The sequence below is a fragment of the Hesperophylax consimilis genome, chromosome 16 (assembly GCF_061612785.1).
Source record: "Hesperophylax consimilis isolate HC1 chromosome 16, BYU_Hcon_1.0, whole genome shotgun sequence".
Classification (NCBI taxonomy): Eukaryota; Metazoa; Arthropoda; class Insecta; order Trichoptera; family Limnephilidae; genus Hesperophylax; species Hesperophylax consimilis.
The window spans coordinates 13321521-13332081 of record NC_142851.1 but is presented as its reverse complement, the minus strand read 5'-3'; the positions used below and the strand labels follow the sequence as shown (position 1 = coordinate 13332081).

Genomic DNA, 10561 nt, shown 5'->3' with positions numbered 1-10561 from the left:
ACGTCTTTTACACTTTATAAAGCCATCAAAAGTTGAAATCGCAAGGTTACGAAATTAGCAGATCTGAATAATTTCCAAAAAAGAGTCATCTTCTATATGTAATAAGTCTATATGTAGCAAATTTAGACAACTATTAAATCTTGTAGATATACTGAACACTGCTCTTAGATTCCAAACTAAATCATGCTGTAAATGTTCTTAGTAATTCTATGTTTAAATTACTAGTTCCAAAACAGATATTTTCACAGAGGCGAAACATATCATTATTGTATCGGAACTTGACTGTCTTACCGGTACAGGCCTTATTATGGCACAAAATATTGATTCAGCATATATCTGACTCTGAATATAGGAGGAAAGTCGAACATGAACATAATACTAGGTTCACAAAAAATGAAGGAATGCTTGTACCAAAACAACAATAAATACGGACAGCGAACCCTGGAATACAATGTGCCCAAAATATTCAACATGTTACCAAGCAATATAAAAAAATGCGAATTACATCAGAGATTCAGATATATGCTGAAAACATGGCTACTAAGCAGAGATACTCTGTATTAGTAATACTTTTGACTATGGCAGTTGTTGGTGATAAATATGATATATAAGTTGTATTGTAATAAGTAATAATATTATGAAAATATATTAGGTATATTGTAATTGAACATGAATATCCTGTTGACAAACTGCTTAATTGCGTTTAATGGGATTGTACTTTGAAGAACAATAAAAACTAAAAGAATCCCGCCAAGAACGGAGCATGAAAACAAATACACCCATGTCGAGTGTCGAGAGAGTTACTTCAGTTTGTAGTTGACCATTCATCAGATACTGCGAAACGCCCGCGCCGCGATCGCCTCGTGCTGCGTGCATCGATGGCATCAGCCACGGGCAAAGGACGGATGGGGCCGATGAAGGCCGCTATACCCGCTGCACTGAGACTTGTAACTCACAATGCCCGGGCCGATGGTTATTGTTATTATTCATTTTGGGGCAATACCTACCACCTACCCATTAGGTGTATGCATGACCGATCCACTGCGCCCTGGCCGCGGTCATTGCCAGCTAATGAGGCATTTCCTGTTGACACGTCCATTTGTTTTCGCTGTAAGAATGTGTGCGCGAATGTTCCTGCTTATTGTAACGTTGCTCTCTTTCTGATGCAAACTTCGTTCACGATAAAGATGGAGACATTGCAACGGAGGTATCAGCGGGGTGTCTATTATAGGCAATAATAATTAATGCAAATATAGCTGGGATTTTGAGCGGAATTTCTAAACGAGATAACGATAATTGATTTAGAAAGTTAATTTTAAATTACGCTTCATATTGAGACGAATTTCTTGAAGGAGTCACCGTTCGGTTATTTATTTTAAATATGTCGAAACTTCGAAGATATACCAAAGTTTTATACAATTTAAGATTTATATGATAATTTTATTTTAATAATTGTAGCATCTCATTTGAGATGTAGGTAATTCGAGATATTATGAATATTTTGAGAGATAAGGTGATTCATATTGAGAGTCATATTTACTAGCAGTATTAAATATCGACGCTTATCAACTTGAAGTTATGAATAATATACATACACAGATGCGAATTTCTTAGCTTCATTGCGTCATGAAATTAAGCATGTCATTGATCAATGTAACTATCTTAAACTAATACAACTTATGTCGGGTTGTTTCGTAGAATTTTAACAATTATTCAAATTTTCACAGTTAATTATATGTGATGTATGTTGACGTACAATGTATGTTTGATTACCACTTAGATATAAGCCGAATATACATAACAAACACTACTAAAGTCATAGAAATTCTGGGACTAACTACCATATGTATTCCTCTTTGCCCAGAATACTAATGGACGGAAACAATTATACGAAGTCAGTAGACATCTTCAATTTATCTTTAAACAAATATAAAATGTTGTTAATGAAGCAATTCAGTTATGTACAATAAATAATGTATATTTCTTAATAGACTCATGTAAAAGCCCAGAAAAAGGACGTTAATAAATAAATAACAGCACAAGAAGTGCAATGCGGACTTTTTTAAGCTCAATTTGGGCGTATATTTCCATACAAAACTGTTTTTCACCATGATTACGAAATTAAAAAAGGATGGCGAGACAGATCGCGTGCTAAATGGTCCAGACCCAAAATGCACTAAGTCAGAGGCACATTTGTTTCCATTCGAATTTTTATGGAAGGCACTTCAAGGTATCTTCTTTATTCTATGACTAAGTGCATTAAAAACAAATAATTTCAATAATAACAAACTATTGATATACCAGTTAGACGAGCGTACATATAAAACATAAAAACTCCGTCGATAAACACAAGCTTTGGATAAAGACACCACAAATACCAGGCAATAAAAGCATTCAATAATTTCACACTCGATTAAAAAAATAAAGGAAACATAAAAAAATTCACAAACAAAATTAATAAAAAAAAATATCTTACAAGAATATTATACATAACCGCATCAATAATTACATACATATAGCCTAATTTTTTATTACTACCTCTATGATTTTGTTTTTTGTGCTTTATTTTATTTTTCAATATTTAATTTAATTTCAATTAGTTAAATTCCATTTAGTTAAATTTAATTTCAATACAGTCCACTTTCTTTACATACTCGTACATATTTTTATAAAATTAGCACCCAGTGAGGGTCACATCGGCAAATAATGTTTTATAAAAAAAATTACTGCTATTGAATCAATAATAAAAATAAATGTTTTGCACAGCGACAACAAGGTACTCTGATATTTGTTTAGTTTTGTTTTTATAATTAAAGTGTTAAATATTATTTCAGGTAATTACGAGTACTTTGATGAAAACCTGATTTAAAAGAGATTTACGATTTTGTCAGATTCCGCTAAAAGTAAACGAAAGTAATATTTTGACTAATGACTGTTGGTTTAAGTAGTTATCGCTAATAGTGTTGCTTCTTAGAAATAGTTACCTTTCTAAAGTGCAAAGGAGGAAAAACCCAAATATATTAATTCTACCAGTTACCTGGTTCGATGACAAAACAGTCGAATCGACCTACTTGCCAGTATAGAAGGATGTTTTATTTTTGACTCTTGACCCAGGTGTTACGGGTTTAGTAACTATATCTGAAGATTCAGGTACCTACTTATTGATCTTCACTCCCCTTTGCCCTTTCATCATACCTCGTAACGTTCCCAAGTTCAGTGTATAATTATACCACCATCTTTTGAACGAGTAATCTTTCCACGAAAGGGATTTATAACATTCCCAGAGAGAGCTCGTACGCACGTCATCGATGGTCGTCCCTTTCCTTCGTACACGCCTTGTATGAAAACGAAAAAGACAGAAGATACTAGATTAATTATGAGTATTAATTAATAGCGCTGTACAAATCATCTATCAAACAGCAATTGGCTATTTCGTGGGGTGGTATATTACTGCCTGAAATAATAATAATAAACTAAAATTATTACATTAAAAACTATTTATATATATTTTTAGTGACCAGGCTGCACCCGTGATCGCGTTCTTGTGTCCGCGAGAGATCTGCGCTTCAATTTTGGTTACGGTCGGGAGGTTCGATAGGGTAGCGCTTCGGGGGTGGCAGGGGGCGGTCGGGAGGGGGCGGTGTGGGATGGCCGGGTGGGCGGTGGGACGAGGGGGTTGGCGGCAGGGAGGGGGGCGGGGGTGGCGTCCGGCCGCGCGGTTTCTAATCGCGCGTCGTGCATAATGTGTCTCTGTACCCGACTTGCCCCCGAATCCAAGATATTTGAAATAGTCAGACCCATTGGTAAAAAAATATTTGTATTTGTTTGAATCTGTTAAATTTGTTAGGTGTTTTGCTTACGACCTTTTGATGGGGTGGTCGGGTGGTTCGGGGTGGTCAGCTTGAGCGGCGGGGACGGTCCTCCCGTCGCCCTACCACTTCAGCGCCTACACTATATTATTATGGGAGCCGCCGACGTGGACTACAACTAAGTTATACTCGGCCTAGTGGTAGGGTAGGTCTGACATATTATTATATTAATAATTAATTATAAATACGTTAGAAAACCAGTAGAAGAAGTCGGGGACGCCCGGGAAAGACATGACACCATTATGGCTCCGTAGTATGCGTTAGTTGCGTCGTATAAGATGGTATGAAAGGGAGATATATTATGTGAATAAGAATGCTGGAGTGCGCTTTGTGAAAATATTTAGTAAAACACGACTAGTTTAAAATAGAGCAAATCTTTCGACAAATTCCTTAGTTGCATTTAAAGATACACTGTAAATTTTTATTACATATAACATGTTAAAAAACAGAACAGAATGCGTTTTTAATCATGTACGTAGCCTTAACGTTTTTTTTTACTGAGGGAATTTCATATAATTACCGTTCAGCTCTACAATAATGTATAGATATTATCTTAAAAAAACATATTTTTAGGAATCTTAAAAACTTAACGTGTTCAGAAATATATTATAAATCGGTTGATAATCTGAATGCGATGGCTTTTTCAAACATTCCAATAATTATCTTTTTAATTAAGTACGGAAAGTAAAAACCGTTAAAAAACAGCGAAACATTACATTTTTACAATATGCAATACAAAACAGTTTTATTGTTTTTTAGTTCACGTAAATCTGTAATGTAGTAGGTATATTTATGTGGGGTAGTTACTTCCTTATTCCTGTGCTTATTATGCAAGTATCGCCACAGTTACAAAATAATCGCAATCTGTTCATGGTGATCGCAATTTATTACCATACCAATCTCAAAGTCAAAATTCGCAAACACAAATGATAAAATATTTATTTATTAATTTATAGAGCGGAGACGGCTCACATATAGTTCCTGTGGACACTTAGGCAATAGGTCCATTGTGCTATCTCCCATTTTACCTCATTCCTTTGACAGCCACCCGGTCCCTTTTATAAAGTTCACCAGGGTCGTCATTGGATATGTGGCTATGTCTTCTGGTTCCACAATGTGTCTTCCCAGGTCTCATCTCTCCTCCCCAATCCCCTTTGGCTCCCTGAAGGCCCCACAAGGGAAGAGATCCCCATCTGTCTTCTCCATTCCCCTTTGGTTTCGTGAAGGCCCCATAAGGGAAGAGTTCACGGGGTGTCCTCATCTCTCCTCCCCACTCCTCCTTGGTTCCCTAAAGGTCCCACGAGGGGAGAGGGTCTGAATGATAAAATAACTTTGTTCTGTGAAATAATTGACTCACTTAGTCAAGTAGCGACCATGCGCGAGCGCGGTGTGACACGATTCAGCATGAAAACATACGAAGGTTCGACGTTGTATGAATGTGCATGAAGCAAGGAGCAAGACCAAGTTGTTTGGCGTTTCATCCTCTCTGATTACCCCTGGGGCTCTATTCCTGAATCGAGGGCGCTCGTAATCGCCGTCGAAAGTACGTACGTTGGTCGTCGTTGCTATTCCTGAAATTGGTCGAAGGTACATACTTCGACGCCAAACGTCAAAAGTCATTCCACAAAACAACTACTGGGTATAACCAGTAGAAACAGGGCAGCGAGTGGTAGGTTGTAGGCGTTTCTATGGAATTGGCTGTCAAAATCTAGTCTAGCTGTCAATTTTTGTTTTACCGCGCGGATTCCGCAAATGTAAAAGTGGGTGAAAATTTCCCACTTACTAAGTCTTTATCGGAGCTTACAAGCTCAATTAAGAGTTGCTTTTGGCAATTTGTAATATGTCCCGCAGCCATTTTTGTTTTGAATAATGAATAACTGTTGTGTCTGTTTGACAGTCACACCATAGAAATCCCAAAAACATCAGGAACATAGACAATATTCACAGGGGTGCCAATATAATCATCTCTTCTACCAACTTCGACCGTTCGACGCTCAAGAATACGTAAAATTGAAACATTCGAAAAAGTTAGTCGCGACGACTAGTAGTTTTTCACTCGAAGACGGCGCATACGAAAACGATTGATCGTCTAACTCCAGAATCGCAGGCCTGTAGAGAGACGGCGTGATGGTTAGTTAATAATTTTAGTTACATTTCTTTCCTCGGTAGTGTAATTTACTTGTTTTATTCGGATTCCTTATTATTTTTTGTGGAATATTCTCTATAGGTCATATTATCATGTTGTGGAGACTAGAGATAAGAAATCATGGAAAGCGAGGGGTTGAAGATGTCACGAGATGTTGCGTAGATTGTAAAAAAAATGCTTTTCAACTTAAAAAATGTTCTGACCTAACACCTAGTCACCGGGAGTATACTCTGCGTCGCGAGTGTTTCGCGGACTTTTATTTCTTTGCCTCCCCTTTCGATTGGTTTTCCTACCCCCTCCCTCCACTCACCCCACCTCTCGCACCCGCCCTGCAGCTTCCTTGTACATAGCAACACACACACACATACACACGCGTGAACTGGCACCCACACGAATGCCCCCCGCGAATTGAAGAAAAAACTGCTAAACAAAGGGGCGCAAAGCGGCGAGACAAAGGCCGGACTGACGGGAGTTGTAACTTAACTAATGCGCCTTTGATTTACAAACAAATAATATACTTACTCAAATATTTTGCTTACGAAAAGTGTAGATTGTTTGTAAGTACCAAGATGATGACCCTGGAGAGCTAGTTTTTTTAAATTAGCTCCACAGAGGAGTCCCTAAGGAAAATAATTTCCCTTAGGGCCTTTGTCATATTTGGAGATGCTGTCTGGAAGGTCGTTTTAGGGTCTGGGAAGGAGAGGAAATTCTGGGAAGGGTTGATAGGAATCTGGGGGTCAATGTGTCCAGGAGTGACGGACGTGGGGATCCATCCCTCCCACTGCGGTGCAAAATGATGGGTCGAAGGAGATCGGCGGGAGAGGTCAAAAGGCTCCCTCAACCAGTCTCTCCCGATCAAGCCCGCCACGCAGTAGGTTGGCAAATGCATCGCCACCAAGACCTAAACAAAACTCACCCATGAGCCTGGGCACCCCTGCTAAGTCACCAAACATAGCGAAACAATTGGGGTGGCCTAGGTAGGGGTAAATAAATGGTTACCGGGGCGGCGGTACCCATACCCGGCTCCTAAATTAATTGATTGAATTAAGCCCAAGAATTATGATGAGCCTCAAATCATAAAAATATGATCGCCATGTTTAACGGCTGATCACAATTTGATTTAAAGCGTTAAGGGGCCGAGAATCAACTTTTGACGGAGACCGTTCATATGTCAAGAGTTCGAATTGGCCCCGTTCATCAATTCACATTGCAAATGTATTATGAAATTTTAGTTACCATCGATTTGTGAATGTACACCCCAATTTTATTAAATTTAAAAAAAATCTTGTTCTTAATTATTTATATTTTAATAATGTTACACCATTTAAAAAATGTTACATTGCACATAGTAATCATTTCATTTGATATAATATGTACCATGAAGCTAGGCTTTTGTGTTTGGGGAGTTTGTCATTATGTTCGTTATTCTTTTATTTATATGTATTCAGTTTATAATATATTTTCAGTGTTTTTTAACATAAAAGTTAAAATTTTTATCTTTGTATATTTCTTATAATTACATTTCTAGTAACGTATTAAAAAAACTGAACTTCAAGAAATTTATAGTTGAATGGCCACATTGTTTTTTTTTTTACATTTTGTAGTTGGGAGGATTGATCTTTGTCTAGTATTTTTAAATGCTGCAGTTTTATTCAGAATATTATCTTTGAAGTTTGTAATTTTCCATGGTAGAAGTATAATGCAATTAGTTTTCTGACTTTAAATTCTTTAAACAGAAGTTCTGATGAATATTTAAATGGTTTATGTAGAAATGTTTATAATATTAAATGAAACTATATTATTATTATTAATGGTACGTATGTAAGTAAGTATCTACTTAATATTCAGTCCGCAAACAGCTTTAAATGTTCATTTTTAAAGTGGAAGATACTCTCCGTAATTCCTTGGTGAAAGACATCATGGACATATTGCTTTAAATGGCTTTAGCTGTGTTTGTTGGCGCGATCTGAATAGGCAGGTACTTCTCCACTTTCTTCTTTCCATATCCTTCCACTCTCGACTATCCTTAACCTCACTACATACCCTAATGTCATCGTCCAACTTGCTGCAGAAAGTTGGAAGTAGTTAGGACTCTTTTGCGGTATGAACATGAAATAATGCAAAGAGGCTAGCGACCGTGCAACGAGGTATTTTTATTTCTATTAGTGTAAGCGGATGAATCCAATTATTTACTAGTAAAATATGTGGACATGTTTCGTGATCCCAGGATCGGCTATAGGGTCTTAAATTTCCAATGCAAAACTGTGTTTGATCATCACTATGAAATTCAAATGGGATAGCGATATGCGATGTCAGCCTAGTGTAAAAGAAAAACACCGTGCGTTAAATGAGTTACAACTAAAATGTACTAAGTCAGTTTCGACGTTCGTTTCCATACAAATCTAGATGAAATGCATGTACATTCTAGTGTCTATTATCTATTCAGTGTACACAGGTATATATTTATCTTGGAGTGTAATTTCGTGTGTGGGATATATTTTTCGTGGTAAACAACAAAAGTTGCAAATTCTCCAAAAATAATACTTGGCGAAATAGTTTTCAAAAAGTAACTAAAATGTTAATGGAACTAATTTGGCTAGCAGTGAAACAGATGCTGACTTGAACGCGATGATATTTATTCATAAAATAGTAAACAACCTATTTCAAAAATACATTTAAAATAATATTATATACAACTTAAAGACATTCACAGACCACAAGGACGTGCAAGGGAATTAGACTACCAAAAAGTACAGAGACAAAATAGTTTACTATACAAAGGAATGCAATATTTTAAAGCGCTGCCCGAAACCATAAAGTAAATTAAGCTGGATTGCAGGAGCCATAAGAAAAAGTAATAAATAATGGAAATGTAATGATGTGTGTATGTGATTAATATATAAATACATATTATAAAAGAGAGTGTACAATGTGCGTTCAGCTAAAACTCAGAAAAGAGCTCTTTACGATCCAGGGAGTTATATGGTTTGGTAGCCCTCTAACCCACATCCATGGAGAAGGTTCCCGTTTTTATCTGAAGGGCGTGCTTTTGAAGATATAAGAGCTGGAATCTTCGCCCTCTAGAACAGCCCAGAACAATCGAAAGTATTCCAGGGCATTGCACAACATTCCAGAACATCCCGGAACATACTGGAATGTTGAGGAATGTTCGGGAACATCCCGGATCATAATGAACTAAAAACGGGATTACAGGCCGTTTCCTTATAAACTTTCAGTGAATCCGTAATCGTGACAATACATTGTTATCTCTTAATAGTATAAAACTAAGTCACTATCCGAGTCTGTCTGTTTGTGCGCTAAGTTCTTCTAAAGTATGCAACGGAGTTGGATAGGGTTTTCATCATCATTTTGATTTTTTTTTCCTGAAGGTGAAAAGAAATAGAAAAACCGAGCATTGCCGGGTACACGTCAGCTATTGTTATTTAATTGGATATTTGAAAACTTGGATTTACAAGTGGTTAAAATAAAATTAATAAATAAATAAAAAAATAAAAAATCCGAATCATTGCAGCTCCCCTTGCACTGCATTTGAACGTCCTTCGTATGCACAGTGACACACACATATAATTTCAGCTGCATTTGACAACTTTCACAAAACTTTATTTCACCGAGTTTAGCGAGTTTTCAAAGTCACTTCACTGAAAACTGAAAGCGATGCGATGCACCCGCTTGTGAAAGTTTCCAACCTAAGTGAATTTCATGCGACGTGCATTCACTGATTCACCGATAAAAATAACTACGGAAAACTTAACAACTGAACAAAATATACATGATTATGGATCCAGAGATGGCGTAGTTTTTAAAAAAAAGCATGTGTATCCAACAGATAGGGCTGTGTTTTTTTAATCTCAGGAAACATCTATATATTATAGGCATATAAAAACACACGCATATTCGTATCCAACGTTGTGTCAAAATTTCAAAACAATCGGTGATGAATTTTCGGGCTCCCCCATTCCTAATTTCTACCGATTTATAACAAGTTTCTCTTTAACTCTTTAAGTTTTTATGTTATATAAAAAATATAAGTTTTTTTTGAAGATAATATCTGTATATTTGTTATGCCGAAATGTTAATTATTTGAAATTCCTTGAAAAAAATCGCAAAGTAAGCCTAGAAAATTATTAAATATGTTATAGGCATTCACAGTGTATCTTTAAATGCATCTAAATCATTTTGAGGATTTTACTAACATTACTAACAATATACTAATACTAACACGCTCCTTCTAACATTCGTATTTACATATGTATCTCCCTTTCAAACGATCTTTGAACGCTTAATAATAATAATATTCGGATGATTTGTATACCGCCTTTTTTGTGCAAAATCACCTAAAGGGCGCTGTACAAATATATATTACTATATAGGGAGATAATATACAGAACCATACTTACCTGGTAGGTCACTTAAGATTAACACTCAATTAACATTAACTAATTGTTTATTAGCTAAATTGAGATACAGTAATTAGGACATAATTGGACTCTCCGGTATATATCTATGTTCTTTAACGAGCGTGTTT

General features: G+C 36.4%; 1 protein-coding gene across 1 annotated transcript in view; it reads left to right on the top strand.

The window, feature by feature from the left end:
• The window catches only part of lobo (coiled-coil domain-containing protein lost boys), a 254168-nt gene that overhangs the window by 27897 nt on the left and 215710 nt on the right, over positions 1 to 10561 (top strand). The gene's annotated exons all lie outside the window — the stretch shown is intronic.